Source organism: Lissotriton vulgaris, chromosome 1_1, assembly GCF_964263255.1.
Source record: "Lissotriton vulgaris chromosome 1_1, aLisVul1.2, whole genome shotgun sequence".
NCBI classification, from domain to species: Eukaryota; Metazoa; Chordata; class Amphibia; order Caudata; family Salamandridae; genus Lissotriton; species Lissotriton vulgaris.
In genome coordinates this window covers 1192793065-1192811515 of record NC_141685.1, presented here as the reverse complement: position 1 = coordinate 1192811515, position 18451 = coordinate 1192793065, and the positions used below count along the sequence as shown (strand labels likewise).

Below are 18451 nucleotides of genomic sequence, written 5' to 3'. Positions count from 1 at the left end.
TGACGAGCACGTTGAAGGGAATTCACTGGCTGATGAAGCCGCCAAGGTGACAGTTGCAATTACTCACTCTAGTATGAGAATAGACAGACAGATATGCTAGTTGTGAACGCTATGCGCAACAACAGCTCAGCCTTGTCAAAAGGTTTTCCACTCAAGTACTCCTACAAGTTAAATGCACAAAACATTTTGTATGCTCAGATTCCAGAAGTGGGGGATAGAGTAATACCAAATATGGATCGCAGATTAGTTCTAGCTGCTCACAAGTGTCTGGGTTCAGCACATGCTGGTATCGCTGTAACTATTTCACTACTGAAGGAGCGTTATTGGTGGCCAGGTCTTACTAAACATACCATGGGTTGTGTCCTTAAGTACGACATCTCTTAGCAGATGAAAGGTTCCACCGTAGCACATCCACCTCAAACACCACTACTGATATCAGCAGACCTCTCGCACATGTTTATTTGGACCACTGTAGCCCCTTACAATCTGACAGGGCTCACAGGTACATCCGGATAGCAGTGGATTCATTCTCTAGATTCCTGTTGCCCCTGTGCTCGGCTGACGTCCTGTTATAAAGGATATGCAAGTCTTTATAGGGAAATACACAACTGGCACATTACATTCTGACCGTGGCCCTGCGTTTAGCTCGCGGGCTTACAAAGAAGCCATGAGAAGTTTGAGTGTTGCATTACGGTACTCCTTTCCATATCATTCCGAGGGAAATTGGATTGTGGAAATGAATAACCGGGACTTAAAGCAATCCTTAACAGCTAGGGTATCAGGCTTGGTGGCAGTTGGGTCCATTACCTATATGGGTCCAGAGGGCACTTAGTAACATTCGAAGAAGTTTCCGGGGGTGCCGTACTCCATATAAAGTCCTGTTCGGGATTAGAATGTGTGTACCTAACCTCGACTGTGGCAGCACAGTGGCGGATAAAAAACTATTTCACATTGGTAGACCTGGCACCATTGGTGTGGGTCTCCCTTTAATTTCTTGCTGTTGTCTCCTAAGTTTTTGCTGCTCTGGATGCTTTGGGCACTTTGGCACTGCTATTCAGTGCCAAAGTGCAAGTGCTTCCTGTTGTGAAGTATTGTATTGGATTAGTGACTCCATGATTGGTTCATTTGATTTACTTGTCAGCCCTTAGTACAGTGCACAGTGTGTGCCTAGGGCCTGTAAATCAAATGCTGCTGGTGGGCTTGCAGCATTGGTTGCGCCACCCACAGAAGCAGCTTGTAAAATGTGACTCAGGCCTGCCATTGCAGAGCCCATGTCAACTTAGCAAGTGCACCCACTTGTCAGTCCCCAAACCTTCCCTTTCCTGCATATTAGTCACCCCTGAGGTAGGCCCAAAGGCAGGGTGCATTGTATGTAAAAGGTAGGACATGCCTGATTTGTGTAGTATGTCCTAATAGTGAATTACAGCCAATTTTGTTTTTCACTATTGCAAGGCTACCTGTTCCCATAGGCCAGAATGGGCAGTTTGATTGTAACATCTTATAATCCTAACTGACTCAGGGAACTAGGTAGAGTTTAGTATGCCTGAACTCAGAATGATAAAATACATCTTTTAGTGAAGTTGGTTTTAACATTTTGAAAATACCACTTTTAGAAAGTAGGTATTTTCTTGCCTCCTCTGCTAGGTTGTGTATTCCATGTCTGGTTTGTGAGTGACAGGGGCTGGGTGGCTCTAGGAAACAGGGTGAGTCAGCACCAGGCTGAATAGACATATCTGCATGAGGAGTGGTGGGAGGAGTAGCACCTGGGCTTGAATAGGGCTGTGCCTGCCTTCCACAATGCTGCCTCCACCCCCTGTGGTGTGTCTGATGACCCTGGCCCACACTGACAAATGAAGAAGTTGTGCACTGGCAGAATGCACCCAGCACTGGTTTGGACTAAGTACAGACACTCTCTGCCTTCAGAGACAATGGGTTTTGGTATAGAAAATTGGGACCCAGACCCCAGAACTTTAGATCACTTCTGGAAATCAAGACGGCCCTTTGCCAAGGAGAAGAACCAAGGAAGCTGAAGGAGGGGACTGCCCCTGTGCTGTGCTGTTTGGGTTGGCCTGCAGTGGTTACTTTATTGCCAAGGGAAAAATAAAATGTATAAAAAGGAAAGGAGAAAAGAAACTTTGTGTGTACTTTTACAATCTTGAAGAAGAATCTCCAAGGGCTTGAACTGTGCTTGTCTCCTGCCCGAAGTCTCAGGGATACAAGACTTCACCACCAGCTCCGCTGAATTCCCCTTCTGTGGAATTCTGCCTGCAGACAGGTGTCTACTGTTGTTTGGGCCCTCTGAGAAGACTGCGAGTCGCTGGGAGCGCGATGCAAGGAGGAGAAGCTTGTCGCCACCGCAGCAGTTGCCATCGCATCAACAAAGAAGTGTGCCGCCACTTCAGCTGTTCGCTGTCGCGTCATCGACGAAGCGTGTGATATAACCGGAGAAGCGTGTCACCGGCGCAGAGGTCGCTGCCGCATCACCGGAGAAGCGTGTCGCAGGACCTGTCGCAGCTCAGAAGTTACCGAGATCACCGCAAGGCCGTCGGGCATGCTCGCATCACATCCAACGTTGTCACCACATCAAGACGCCATCTTGTCGCGTTGCACCAAAAGCGACGCATCACCTCCTCTCTGGTAAGGAACAGACGCATCACCTCCCCCGAAGCAAGGAACCGATGCATCACCTTCCCTGCGACCCTATTGTTTGTAATGCGCGACGCATCCAAGGTACCTTGAGAGTAAAGTGTTGCTTTTACCCTCTACACTGAACTGAGCTATTTCAACCATTGTAAAGCCTATTTTTGATTACAGTATTGTGGATTTTTGTTGTTTGGTCTTGTGTTAAGTCTAGTAAAGATTACTTATTTTTAGGTCGAGCTGACGTGGCATTCATGCGAAAGCATGAATGCTGTCAGCTCGACAACTAATATTACCCGTATTTGTGAAAGTGGACAGCAATCAGACGCGCGCCTTTCCATTGTCAGATTTCACCTCGGGAGCGCGCTGCTTGCTGTGTGTGCAGTGTCAGTGTCAGTTTCGCTTTTCATTAGTTTCGTTTTCCCGAGGCTGGCTTTGAATGAACACGCTTGCTGTGACCATTATCTGTAATTCTGGCTTTTGAATAACATGCTCGCTGTTAGCATCATTTTTAAAGCAGGCTTTAAATTATTATTTGCAAGCTGCCTCGTAATGAACATGCTCATTATTTTTTATGAAGCTGTCTTTTCATTATTTTTGTGGCGCCATGGTTTTCTGCTGAGCACTATGCACGTATTATGTTTTTAAACGCTCCTATCCCTTTGAAAACACTTCTTTGCAGTGCTCTCATTTTAAAGTTATCAATAGGTCAAACTGCTTGTTATGAAGCTGTCTTTTCATTATTTTTCTGGCGCCATGGTTTTCTGCTGAGCACTATGCACGTATTATGTTTTTAAACGCGTCTATCCCTTTGAAAACACTTCTTTGCAGTGGTCTTATTTTAAAGCTATCAATGAGTTAAACTGCTTGTATTTTTGATTCTTAGGAGCAACAACACAATCAATGCAGTGAAAACACTGAAGGCGAAAACTCCAAAGCCATTTCCCAAGTGCCATGTTTATAAGTTACATTTAACATCAGGTCATAGTTCCTGTTGCCCTATTCTTCCCTTCGAGCACAAACAGACATCATTAAAACACTGGCTTGAAAGACAGCGTAACATGTAATCTGTACTCAAGACTTCAGGCGACATTACCGGGCATGCTTAACCTTGTGGCCGCACTACTACTGCTGGCAATGTGATTACAGTTCAGCATGTAACTACTCAATAATGCAAAGTAACGTGCACTTACAATTATATGCGACACCAGCCTCTTATACAGCACCCATTACTTCTGCAAACACCCTCGCATGTGCTCAAATAAACAATAAGTCCACAATAGTGAAAGCGTAACGCTGTCCGGTCCATATTCACTTGCACAGCATTATGTACAGCTTTTCTTGCGCTTCCCTCTCCGCTTCCAGCTACCATCACCCAGCCCCCCTCCCCCCCTTTCCGCTGCAGCCCCCTGTCCGCTCCAAATTCACGCATTATTTACCGCTTTTCTTGCACTCGCTCTCTTCTTCCAACTACTATCATCCAGCCCCCCCACCCTGCTGCCGCCCCCTAACCGCTAAATATTTACTTATAAAGCAATATTTACCGCTTTTCTTCCGCTTCGCTCTCCACTTTTAGCTACCATCACCCAGCCCCCCCCTGCTGCCCACTGCCCTTCTTTCACTAGTTTCTATTTACACGCTTTATATTACTACACAACAAAGCTGCTCCTCTCTCCTCCCACCTCGTACTTTCTATGCGCCAAGCTGCGCACATCAAAATAACTGCGCAAATACGTTTAAATTATTGGATTGGCATAGTAGAATATTAGTATATAAAGGAACGTGCACTTACAATTAAATGCCACACCAGCCTTTTAGACAGCACCCATAACTTCTGCAAACACCCTCGCATTTGCTCAAACAAAACAATAACTCTACAATAGTGAAGGCCTCACCCCTGTCCGGTCCATATTCACTTGCATTACAGGTACGTAACAATAACAAAACAACATTTATTTCCCAAAAAAAGCTGCTTTTTCGTACTTTACTAATAACTTCCTGCGTCAACATTCACGCAACATGTCTTAAAGGCGCCATTTTAAGTAACGGTCGTACAATCTGCAATAACAACAGAGAACAAAACACACGTTTAAATATTCGCATTATTTTACTATTTACAGCTTCTTTAAAACATTACACTACACTTCACGCATACAGCATTTCATGTGCGATACATAAACAGTATATTACGCGTACAACACATATAGTATCGCACACACTTCACATATAGCGTACAATGAGAGCTTCACATGTACAACATAACACTCAATATATACATAGAACGTGCTCAACTTACCAGCCACTAAACTTCTGTAAACACGTCTTCAACTTCTGCTTCTTTACATAGTTAGCAACATGCAAGCACAAACAGCTTACCAAAAATTAGACTCTGCCACGTGCTCTATCCCACGCCCATTTCCAAGGCACAGGGCGCATGCGCAATGCATACGCTTATGTGACGAACGGCTACCACTTTCAGTTTCAGCGTACTATTTGTTTTTTTGTTACCATTAATAATCGTATTTTTTACGTTATTAATTATTAAGCTTGAAAAAATAATGCAATATACTAAAAATCGGCAGTCATAGAAAAGAATTATTTTAGCAATTACATTTAAATTAAATATTGAAATACTGCATTTGTATTATAATGCTATTATATTACAATCTCAATGCACTCTGTACGTTCTTGCTTGCGCGCGGCACCTGCTTCTTAGATATCACCCCATAACTGCCGCAAACACGCTTACATTTGCCGAAACAAAAATACGAACTCCATAATAGCCCACGCCTGCCTCCTGTCCCTCTTAACATTCATTTGCATTGCACGATCTATCGCTTTTCTTCCCGCCTCGCTCTGCCCTACCAGCCACTATTACTCAGCATACTCTCTCACCTGCTGCTCAATGCCCTTTTCCAATTATTCTTTTTTACACACTCCATACTACAGCACTACAAGCCCGCCCCTCTCTTTACTTCACCTATCACTTTGGAAACGCTGCACTGCGCAAATAAAAAAATAATGCAGTAATCTGTGTACATGTAAGGCATCACTATGTGTGTGTGATGCAATGCACTATGTATGTATATATAATGCAGCACAACGTATATGTAAAACAACACAGTGTATGTATAAAGCAATGCAATGTGTATGTATGAAGCAGCACACATGTGTGTATACATGTGTAAAGCAGCATTGTGTGTGTGTGTGAAACAGCATAGTATAATTGTACAATAAGCAGCAATGTGTGTCTGTAAGGCAGTTAATATGTGTTTGTTTATAAGGCAACAATATATGTGGGTACAAAAGTGCTATGTGTGTCTGTGTATGTATAAGGCAGCACTATGTGTGTGTGAAATGTGGCAGTGTGTATGTGTATGTAAGGCAGCATTGTGTGTATGTAAGACAGCATAGTGTATATATAAAGCAATGCAATATGTATGTTCAGAGCAGCACAGTGTATGTGTGTACATGTGTAAAGCAGCATGGTGTGTAACACAGCACAATATAGTGTATGCAAGGCAGCACTGTGTATTTGTAAGGCAGTGCAATGTATATGTAAGGCAATACAATATGTATATGTGTGAGGAAGTGTATTATGTGTCTGTATGTTTATAAAGCAACAGTATGTGTATGTATAACAATGCAATGTGTATGTAAGGCAGCTAATGTGTATAAGGTACTACAGTGTATGTATAGCAGCAGTATATGTGTGAAACAGCACAGTATATGTATGTAAAGCAGTGCAGTATGTATAAGAGGCAACACAGTGTATGTGAGGCAGCATTGTATATGTGTCAAGTACCGCAGTGTGTGTATAAGAAGCCAATGTGTATAAGGTACTACAGTGTATGTATAGCAGCAGTATATGTGTGAAAAAGCACAGTATGTGTATGTAAAGCAGTGCAGTATGTATAAGAGGCAACACAGTGTATGTAAGGCATCATTGTATATGTGTCAAGCAGCGCAGTGTGTGTATAAACAAGCACAGTGTGTGTGTGTGGAGACAGCACAGTATATGTATGTTAAAAAGCATAATGTATATATGAAATAACACAGTGTGTGTATAAAAAAGTGCAATGTATGTATATGTAAGTTAACACAGTATATGTTTCTAAAGCAATACAGTATTTATGTATAAAGCAGCACCATGTGTATTAGACAGTGCAGTGTGTGTAAAGGAGTGCAGAGTCTATGTTTGTAACACAGCAATGTGTGTGTGTGTAAGGCAGCACATTATGTGTGTAATGCAATGCAGTGTATTTATATGTGAGGCAGTACAATATTTGTGTGTATATGAATAAAGTAGCATTATGTTGTGTAAATTAACGCAGTACATATCAATAATAATAACTAATAATTTCCGCACCACCTTTGCAAAATTTCACAAACTCGCCAAAAACTTTAATATGCATATTACTTATTTAAACATGTTACAAGATTTTCTTATTATTCATAATAGCACAACAACTAATTAACAGACAGACAACACATATTGCAATACAAATAATACAAATGTCACATTTGCAAAAGTTTGAACACGTGGCATTGTAAATAACACACCTATTACTTTAATTATTTGAAAACTAAGAACATAAATAAAAGCTTCGCCATTTACAATGCCAATAGCTCAAACTTTCCTAATGCGAGACCTATTGCATTGCAAATGCTTGTTCTAAACTGGTGTGGTGTCCATGTGTAGTGTTTCCACTGTATTATTGTATGTGTTCACAAATGCTTTACACACTGCCCCTGAGATAACCCTGTCTGCTTGTGCCATGCTACCAAGGGGGTGAGCAGCGGTTATTTTAGAAGTGTACCCCCTTACCCTGACTAGAAGCAAGGGTCCCTATTTGGTCAAAGGTACTTATCACTTCCAACTTGAGACCCCTAGTTGTAACACACATCAATGATCGTTTGGCTGTTTTACAGGAACTTAATGAATTCTGGGAATTACAAAGCAACATCCAAGTAAAATGCACCGCCACTGGAGAAGTGAAAGCTGTTCCGGCTAGACCTGCCTGGGTACGGAAGATTGGGGACCTGGTCAGAGAAAAAAATTGTGGACAAGAAAGAATTTGAGCCATCTTCAGAGCACCTGTACCTGTCCTGGCTATTGAAGGAACAAGAACAGTGCTTCTACCGCCTCTTGCCAGCAAGAAAGAAAAGAGATTTGTCGCAATTGATTTGATAAAACCACAGTATGTGGGCGATACTGAATAGTAGGCCGCATTGGCTCCTGGGTAGCAATCGAGCTCCTCTCTCTACCATACAGGAATTTCAGACAGAAAGATCAATAACATTTGAAGAGTCTACCATACAAAGTGAAGGAGTTATCAACAATGGAATGGAACTTGTAGCTGTTGAAATGGAGCAACAACTTAAACACAAATGAAACACAGATTTTAATACAGCCAAATACCGACATTTATGGGAATATGTCTTGAACCGAGTCATCTGCTGGTTCTACAAAACCTGCTAAGCTATCAAAGTTAGATCGAACTGCGTCTGGCTGCTTCATACATTTTTATACTTTCTCTTTGGAACCAAGTGAACCAGAGTTACTGCCACCGCCTGTTTCATACAAACAACAAATTCATGATTTCTAAATTTGCCTGAAAAAGACTTTGTTTCTCCCTGGCTACAGCTCTGGATTGCAAATAGTCTACTGTTTCTAGTCCTCTGAACAGGTGTAGTGACTGCCTTTTTTCTGCTCCTGAATGGACATTATCTCCTAGAACACTCGGCAGCAGAACATGTTAACTTGGTCCGTAAACCACATGCATCATCACACCGCGAACAAAGAGACCTGTCCTGAGTAAACATTACAGCAGTTTGTGTTTCTGAAGAATAGTTTAGGATGGGGTTTCATATTATGTATATGGTCCAACTGAACTTTCAAAAATACCACTGTTAGAACCGAGGTCTCTAGTTAGCAGGGCTATGCACCCTAATCCAAGTAGGGACCACTGCTTCCAACAGGGTAGCTTGGCGCAGAGCAGGCAGGCTAAACGCAGGAGTCAATGTGTAAAGTAACTTTGCAACACACTCCACCAGTAACCCAGTAAATCACTCATAAAGGGACACCACACTGGTTTTTACGTAGAAATAAATGAATCTTTATCTATATTTATGAAAGGTTCAAAATGGCGAGAACATTCCATGCACAGTAAAAGGTTTCCAATAAGTAATGTCTCTTCAGGCTCAGATAGTCCTTCTTGGAGGCTGTTCATAAGAATCACCAGTTCAGTCTTTTGGGCCCACCTTATAAGCACTAGTTCAGTCTCAGGGTTTTACACTGAAGTACGAAAACGTGCGCAGGGACGGTATGGGTGACAATGCGTGAGCTCAAAGCCCTGGGCTCAACACATGCTCCACTGTGTGTTCCCAGGCAGGGGGACCCTTTAACTCTGGGCAGAGACCTCTCTTGCAGCTATGCGCAGAAAGGTGGAGGAAAAATGCAGCCCTTAACCACTTATACAGCCAGATCGGTCTGGGTGCGATCCCCGATTAGAATCCTGCCGCCAGAGGTTGGACTTACAGCGTGAATGTGCCCCGCCGCATCTATAGCAAGGATGCTGCCACTGTCTCTATCAGCTGTGCCCCCGGTATGTTATTTTTAGCTGTGGCTGTCACTGGGGGCCCCGTATGGGGTTAATGCGGTCCCCGGCAGACCGCTCCTGAAAGGAAATGCTCCGTCATTCACAGGAGGCATGCATACGCAGTCCTGGGCACTCATTTGTAAAGAGGGCAGTCCCTGCAGCCTTCAACTCGCTCCCGCCAGCTACTCCCACAAGGCAGCTCTACTGACATGCTGTCCGTTACCTGAGGCGGGCACCGGCGCCGAGGCTTCGCGGGTCGGCTTCGTCTCAGCGATCAACCTTCCCTGCGACCATAACGTCAGGGAAGTCCTGGCTACTGGGCCACCCCCGTGCCTGCCCCAATCACAGCGCGGCTTCCTCGATGATGCTCCCGCTGCTGGGGCAATGGACCACGCCGGAACCAATCTCAGCGCGGCTCCCCTGACCTCACGTGGGAAGCCCGTGCAGCCCTTCTCGAGGCTCCCGGGCCGGCGGCGGTGATCTTTGGCACCCAGCGATTCACGGCCACAGCGCGTCCCTTCCACAGCACCTCTCGGCCACGGCGCCTCTTTACCACAGCGCAGTCCAGCGCAGTCGGGTCCCAAGCGGCGGCGGTGATTCCTTGGCGAGCAGCGCTTCCTTGAGCGGCACGCAGGTCACAGGCATGCACAGCACTTTCTCTGCCACAACACTTTACAGCTCAGTTCGTGCACCGTGCTTCTTAGCGCATTCCTGTCCCAAAGCAGCGGCGGGGATTTTTAGGCATACAGTGCTGCAAGGGCAATTGTACACAGTTCGTTGCTTTCTTTTATGGGCCTCTTTTCTTTCGACAAGGCAGTTCCACCATGTTGCTGGGGCAGGCCTTGGGTGCAATTCTGGTGGTTGCCCAGTAACTAGGAGGGGGGACCAGTCAAAAGAGGGAAAATAAGAGAGGAGACACACTGGAGATGGTATTCCTGGGTCCCCTCTGGCAGGACAAGATCAGCAGGCAGGCAGGAAAACTCAGCTAACTTGGGGCAACAGTTCCTGGGAGCAGTCAGCCTCAGTAGTGTAGCAATCCTCCTAGCACAGCAGTCTATAGTCCAGCAGAGAGTCTCCCTGGTCCAGTAGTGTAACAGGGATGTGTGGCCAGAACCCTCTCTAATATACCCTAAAGGCAGGTGACAGGGAGGGGGCGGCACTTTGTAGAAGAATCTAGGGTTGGAAATCACTGGAAAAATCCAGGAGGCTCTGGGATGTTCCCATTTCATACCTATCTGTCAACCAGGGACAAAAGGCTACAGTTGCAAAAAGTCCCAGACTGGGCAGACTACCAGTATGCAAATGAAGGGTAGGTCTCACTGCAGTAGCAGGGCCTGTAGCTGATACTTTAGTGTCACCATGTTTTTAAGGGAGAGCACCTGCACCTCATCACTGTTTAGCAGTGGTAAGGGGCCCAGAGCCCTAATGTCCAAAAAACAAAAAAAAATATGGGTCCAGTAGGAGGCAAAGAGGGCAAAAAATGTAGGCGACGACCACCCTAGGGCTGACAGGTTTAACTTGTGTCCCCCCAGCTGAAAGTGGGGAGAACTGCCCGCCCTCTAGGGAGTTCTCGTCACTCGTCAAAATTACTGTAAATGTGTCATTCTAGTTCTGTTTTTAGGGTCACCTTAGCTCCAAAAAGGAATGAGACACTATGGTAAAGGGTGTTCTCTACACCAACAAGCCCTGGCAAAACCAATAGATCTCTTCTTTGGGACCTATTCTGTTTGTAGCCATGCTGTACATCATCCCTGATACTGTGCAGCATGCTAAAGCAAACAAAGTAAAAAAAAACTCTATGGTGTGGTGGTCCCCCGTGCATGGGCGTGCCTACAAAATGTCATTTTCTTTTCTATTTACGATCGAAGTGCGGGTGGAGAAGAAGAAACAACAGGTGGGAGAGAGCAGGAGGGCGTGAGTCAGTGGTATAGTGATCCCCCACCTTAGCAGCTTAAGGGAGGGCTGCCTCTTGGCCTAATGGCCTGGTGGTGCCCCACTTAAACAATAATTAGCTATTTATGGGATGTTCTGTCTGCAGGCAAAATGCTCGTAAATATCACTGCCACGGGGGTGGCTACTGTGGGTGAATATGTATAGTAAAGGGAACAACGAAATATTAATAATGCCAAAGTAATCTTGAGGGAGAAAAGTAAGAAAGGAAAAACTATGCATGACAGAAAAAAGATGGATAGATACAAAGGGGAAAGAACAGATGCGAAAGGTGAAAGGAAGAACATATGAAAGAAAAAAGAAAGAGAATGTGAAGGCTACAAATGGGAAGAGTGAAAGGAGTGAAGACAAGAATAAATTGAATGAAGGGTGAGCAAAAGAGAAGGTAAAAAGATGAAAAAGCAAAAGGATCAATAGTTGAAGAGCTGGATGGAACAATGGGAATATGCGAGGAAAGAAGATTGACAGGCTGGGCAAAAAGAAGGTTTGATTGATTAATGGATATGATCATGGTTGTATTTGTGAATGGATGGATGTATATATAACAGAGTAAAGGATGAATGCCTATAATTGAGAATGGAAGAACGCATTGGTGGGTTGATGGAAAGTTGAAGGAATGGGCAGATGGATGGGTGAATAGATGAAATGAACAAATGGAAGGGAGAAAGGCTGGATTAATATATGAAGGGAAGGATGAAAAGATGAGGAGAACTCTCCTACGGAGGGTCGGTTCGCTTCATGTGCTCTGTTTGATTACATGTATGGTCCAAGTGAGGGGTATTTTAATTTTCTGGATGTTCCTCTGGTGTGAGTAGGGAAAGCAACACGAAGGGGGTGGGAAGGAGAACAACAGGTGATAGAGCAATGTGGGTCAGGTAGGGGAGAAGCACACACGTGAGAAAGCTACAAGGTTATGTACACAAAGGCAAGCACAACATGGAGGGGGACAAACAGAAACACATAGGTAACGGAGAGCAACATGGATTGCAGGGGAAGAGAAGCACATGACGAAGACTACTGGAAAACGCTTGCTCTCATGGAGTGCTTTACACAAAATATGAAAGCTCTTGAAAAGCAGGCAGTGAAAGCATAGAAGCTAGTCAATCAAAAAAGAGATGGTAATCATCTGTTCTCGACAGGAGGGACAAACACAAGATTGATAAGCTGGGACACATATAAGAAGCAGACACATGGGAGTTGACAGGAAGCCAACCATTGGTATGCAATGGGAAGGCTCCAAGCCCCTGTATATTCTTGGAGAGCCCATAAAATGTATTTGCAATGTTTTTGCAACCAGACTGCTTCACTATCAGGTGGGCCGACCTAAGATTATGGTGTATTTACAGAGAATTTGTTAATAAAGGGTGGTCTAAACACAAGAAAAGTGCAAACTAGTTTGGGAAAAGTATATATTTAAAATGACATTCTTGCATGACCTACCTAGATTTCTCCTCGGCCCTAGAAAGGAAATAAGCCAACGTAGGTCAGGAACAGTTTTGCTTCATATTACATACCTGTTTAATATATAGAATAGTGAACTTGTAATATTTCATCATGGGTGTAGGAGAGTAGGGTCTGCTATCTTATGGTCACCCCAATTTTTGCTTTTTGCTTCACTGGTTTTCGACTTATTGAGGCTGTGGGCCTGCTAATCAGACCCCCAGCCTACTGTTCTCTCTCTAAATTCACATACATGTACTATAGGTACATAACCCAATTGGAAATGGACTCCTTGTCAGCCCCTGTACCATGCACTATAGGTGCTCAGGGCATAGGTGCCACCAAGGCCTACCAGGGGCTGCAGCATAGCTTTTGCCACCCCTGGCTGGTTCTTAAATTGACACAACTGGCTGATCACTCAGCTGGGGCAAGTTGGTGTAATCACCCCTTGCTTAGATATTCTATACCTATATCTAAACCTATATCTGGACACATATAAACCTGTGAGCCACTCCTATTGAAGGCCTTATCAATCCTGGAGGCAGAGTGCGTGGTTTAATGTGAGATGGAGCTCGAGCATGAGCTGAGCCTGTCTGCAGCTGTCGGGAACAACTCCCTAAGCTGTTCCGGGATAATGCCATACCATATACTATTAAGTCCATTATAATCCTCGCGGTTATATAGCAACTTTGGTTTGGCTTTATCAAAACATGTCGTGTAAGGTGTCATACGATTTGGAATACTATCCCCTCGACAGTCCTGTCGACGGGGATAGCATTCCACCCCTCTAGAGGGAGAAGACATGTTACTTTACTGAAACGCGATTGATTTTTAAAAGAGCCTCAGATCCACAAAATGGATGCTTCTACCACAGACACAAGTCTGACCTCCTGCTGCTGACCGAAACTCAGCCGAGGAGGCCTAGACAAAGGCTTTCCTGTCGCAGGGAGGGGTCACACCACCCCAGACAGGAGATAGTGGATTGTAGCAGGAAGGTTTGAAAGAAACCAGACACTGCCTGGGGAGCACAAGGCTGCCCCTTGCATAATCTGGCCAAACCGGTTCTGGGGCACACCAGCCCCCGTCCCAGCGCGGCCTGGACAAAGGGAAAGGGGTGTATCCACCCCCTTCCTGGGTCCCACCCATAGGAGGGGACCTAGCAGGTAATCCAGCCCCCTAGATTGGTATAAGAATGGGAGCAGTGCCAATGCACTCAGATTATCCTGATGAAACATTTGAACCAAAACTCTGGACCCTTCGACATCCTACTCGACGTAGAAGACTGAAGAATCTCCCTTGTGGTCAAGGAGTGACCACCCTGTGCAAACAGGCACCATCCAGCACCTCAACGTCTGCTTTGTTGCAGTTCCCGCCGGAACTCGAGTGACAGAGATCGACAAGATCAAGCTTGCCTGCCTTCTACCAGCCCGATCCACAGTCCCTGCAGAGCTGAGACCCGTGGAGGCGACCGGAAGCGTGGGGCCCGCCATCTTGAAAAGACCACGAGACGCTGACCGTGCTGCCCACGAGTGACCCTCAAAGCTGTACAACGGGGTTTGAGAAGCCCCAGCCCTGAGCCACTTTTGCACCGAAGCTCACCCCTCAACACTCAACGAGTGCTGTGTGGGGCCCTTCTGCTTCTTTTGGCTCAACGCGTTGGCCCGGTCACTTGCCCGCTGGCTTGTGGCCCCTGTGCCGACGAAACTTTAAATCCGACTTGTGATTCTGGTTGCTCCAGACTTGCACCCGCTCCTCTGAAAAGGAGCACCCGCTCTGACCCTCCTGGTCCGAGTGAGAAGCAATCTTCCAGTCCTGCGTGGATTGCTCTTGCCAAGTGTTGTTTGCTCCGATCTTGAAGCCAACAGCGCCGACGGTGAGAGCCTTCGTGGGACAGCTCGTGACCCGCTCCTGGACGTCGCAGATGCCCTAGAGCCCACATGGCAGCGGAGAGAAGCTCCTCGACAACCACCTGATTGCGCCCAACATTGCCTGGTTCCATCCTGGTTCCAAACTGGTCACTGCTGAGTGACCCAGACTCTGCCCCCTCTGCTTTCAGGTACTTTACGACACTGATCCACCCTTGGATCACACCGGACACTTCTCCTTCACATCGCATGCAGCATCTTCAGCTTCAAGCACCAACAACCTGCGTGACGAAACCCGACGCCACTTCGACCCTATGCACCCGCTTCCTGTGGGTGAGGTAACTCAGCAACACCAGTGTTCCCACACTGGTACACACCTCTAGGGTCTGTGTCTAACGTTTTATTCTTCTAGGTTGAGCGGAAGTATCCTTAAACAGTAACTTTATAAATTTTACGCACCATTGACTTTGCATTGGTGCATGCGTGTGCTTTAAGCGGTGCACCCGAATCCCGCGGGCTTTTCCCGACTTCAGCATTGCTAGTCCCGACTGCTCCCAGCGATTCCCTAGGCCCTAGGCCTAACCACTGTTCGATTGGTATCTCTTATACCACTTTCTTAATATATGGTTTGAGTGGCCACCCGCCTTCATCCATAATTGTGCAACTTTCATATGTTATACTGTGCTTTTGTCTTAACGCTTGTGCCCCTTTGCTCATAAAGAGTACTGGGGATTATTTTAGTATTAAACACATATATTTTTATAATATATACTTGTGTGGTGTCCTTTCATTTGATATTACAGGAATGTGATTGGTAAAACAGCTCGCTTAACACGACCTCTTGAGTTTAGCCTTTCAGGCTGCTTAGTCCATGCTACCCCTAGGATAGTTTGTCTATAAGGTTGACTTACAACCAGACACCATAAGGGATTGTTTGGACTGATACAAGGTGGTTCCAGAATTGGAAACATCATATATCAGGCCAACTTCTCAAAATGGGCAGAAATTGTTGAATTAAATGCTATGTTTTATTGATGCAAAGAGAAATATTGATGTATATTACCTGTTACCAACAAACAAGCAAGGGACCAGCACTGACACTTTAATGAACTAAACTGGTAAGTTGGTAATGTGTAAGTGGTGTATTATGACAGACACTGTATTCCCTGGTTTTCAGTTATCCTCAATAAAATTGTTGTTTGGTACACACGAGCTCTGGTTGCAGAACCATCATAAAATAGTGAGAACCTCCATACTTGTTGCATGCACAGCAACATACAACATTATAGGAGCTCATTCTGAGCTACTGTTAGAAAGTGGGTTCTGTTTTAGTAACCTCCCACACACTTTTTGCCAGAATTCTGATGCATTTTTACTCTATGTGCCCTGGGTCCCTGCCAATCAGGTGCCCAGGGCCTGTGTTCTTTCCCAAAACTCCACCCTTTTACCCCCAATTAGCACCTCTCTGGCCACATGTAAGTCCCTTGTAAAAGGTACCATGGGTACCAAGGGCACTAAGACCAGGGAAGGCCTCAAAGGGCTGCAGCACACATTGTGCCACCCTTAAAGGTCTTATACCTTAACACACACACTGCCATTGCAGGTTGCGTGTTTGGTGCAGAGAAAAGTGAAGAGTCGACATGGCACCATAGCTAAAAAATTGTCAGATGACTATATGTGCCATGTGTATCAGTAAAGTAAAGAAGTCCAGTCTCCCATTCGTTTGAGGCCAGTGTGGAGGCTGTTGGAACGCAAAATACCTTTAAGTTCTTCTTTGTTCAGTATAGTTGAAATGTCTGCACCTCTGGGGGGTAGTTTGGCCTCAGCAATGACTTGTCAATGTACCTCATTTTCATTACGTCCCAATTTTGTGAAATGATCTACCAGAGAGTTGTTGGCTATTTTGCACCGCAGCTGGCTTCTATATTGGCAAACGCACATCCGACTCTTCTGTGTAGTTTGTCCAATATACACTTGGTTGCAGGGGCATGTGATTGCATAAATGACAATCTGCGTGTTATGATTCTAAAACTGCTGTAAAATTAATCTGACATTTTCACACACAAATGTTTTTTATTCAAATTACAGACACTTCAATTTCCACATTTGTAATGATCCAACATGGGTGCAAGTCCCCATACATCAGTGAGTGTACAATCTCCTCTGGTGGGTGGTATGCTAGCTCTGACTAGGTGGTTGGTCCCTGGTGCTCTTAATTTTGCAAAATGCAAATATAGGGCGTTCTAGGGTGAGTTCTCCTGCCCAGCCCAGTGTTTCAGGATACTTTTCTTCACTTGGTTGGAGTCCGGGTAGAATGTGGCCACGCAAACCAATCTTTCGTTGTTCTTCTTCTCCCTGGTGGTTAATAGTACCTCTCTGGGGCAGTACAATTCCCTTTTCATAGACCTTCTGACCATTTTGCATGGGTACCCTCAGTTTGCTGGGCATGGTCCTGGCTTCTTGGAAGAAGTCTTGTTTAAACAGACAGTTTCATCAAATGCGTAGTAATTGGGAGTAGGGTAGAGAGTCCTGGATGGCTCTAGGATAATGGCTCGAGTAATAGAGGCGGGTATTCCTCTCGGTGAGTTTTTGGTATAAGGATGTGTAAAGTTTTCCACCAGCTGTCCTTATCATGAAGTCCAAAAGGGAGATCACCATTCTACTCTATTCAAGTGTGAATTTAAGTCCCCAATCATTTTAATTGAGCCATGTTAGGAACACTGCGAAGATTTCTGAAAGGCCCTGCCAGATCAAGAAAGTATCATCTACGTAGCACTTCCATATAAGAATATTTCTATGGAAAGGGTTAGTACTGGAAAGAATGATGTAATTTTCAAGGTCGTCCATAAACAATAATGCTTAGTTGGGGGCAAAAAGATCTCCCATGGAATTGCTCTTGACTTGTCGGTAGTAAAGACCATCAAAATTAAAAAAGATTTTTGTCAGACTGAGGGTAAGTAACCTACACAGCTTCAGCTATTTAGGGACAACATTCTCACAGCACTGGATGATGCTAGCTGTCGGATCCACCATCGATCAATTCCAAAAACTTGTAGAAGAGATCCTAGATCTTGAGAAGCAAATCAAAGAGTCCAGCTTGATAACAGATGTCAAAAGCCTCTTGGACAAAACCCCCAAAATGATCTCTGAATTTAACAGAATAGAGCGGGACAAGAAAATGAATAAAGTCAAGATAGACAAGATATATCCATACCTAACTGATGATTTTTATACATACAGGACCAACACAAACCCACACTTTGGATGCCCATGGAGCAGATACAATAGACAAAACACTATTGCCACTTTTTTGGATACATCTGGTGATTCTTCCGATAATTCAGACCCAGGTGAAGGTCCTAGCACCTCCACAAGTACACCAAACCTGATTTGTTTAGGGAGAGGAGAGGACAGCGCCGGTTCAGCACCCCAGGTGACCACCAACACACTAAAAGTATTATAAGCATGCAGCAGGGATGCCCCTTGTCCTCCCTGCTATTTGCGCTCTATATGGAGCCGTTTGCCCAGAGGGTCAGGATAACCCGAATATCATATGAGTGTGTTTTGGGGGTGAGGAGCATCTTCATCGTACTATATGCCAATGATGTTATTGTATCTGGAAAACCCTAGTGAGGCATTTCCGGACTCCCTGGAGGAGGTGTAACACTTCGGGGCAGTGTCAGGATTTCACATATACCATGCTAAATCACAGGCCTTTGATCTCATAATCTCACCCACCACAAGGGATTACTTAACTCAGAATCACTTGATCCTGTGGGCTTCAGGATCTATCTCCTATCTGGGAACCCAACTGGCCCCGGTTTCATGCCATACCTCCTCTTCAATCATGGTCATCATTTTCAAATCCCTGGAGTGAACCTTCCTTGGTCCCTCCGCAGTCTTGTTTCTTTTGGAGGGCTAGTTTATTTTGTCCAAGCAAGTACATAGACAGGC

At 45.0% G+C, this 18451-nt stretch overlaps 1 protein-coding gene across 1 annotated transcript in view; it reads right to left on the bottom strand.

Annotated features, from left to right (window-relative positions):
* LOC147748891 (myomegalin-like) overlaps positions 1–18451 on the bottom strand; it is a 1575921-nt gene that overhangs the window by 1154052 nt on the left and 403418 nt on the right. The gene's annotated exons all lie outside the window — the stretch shown is intronic.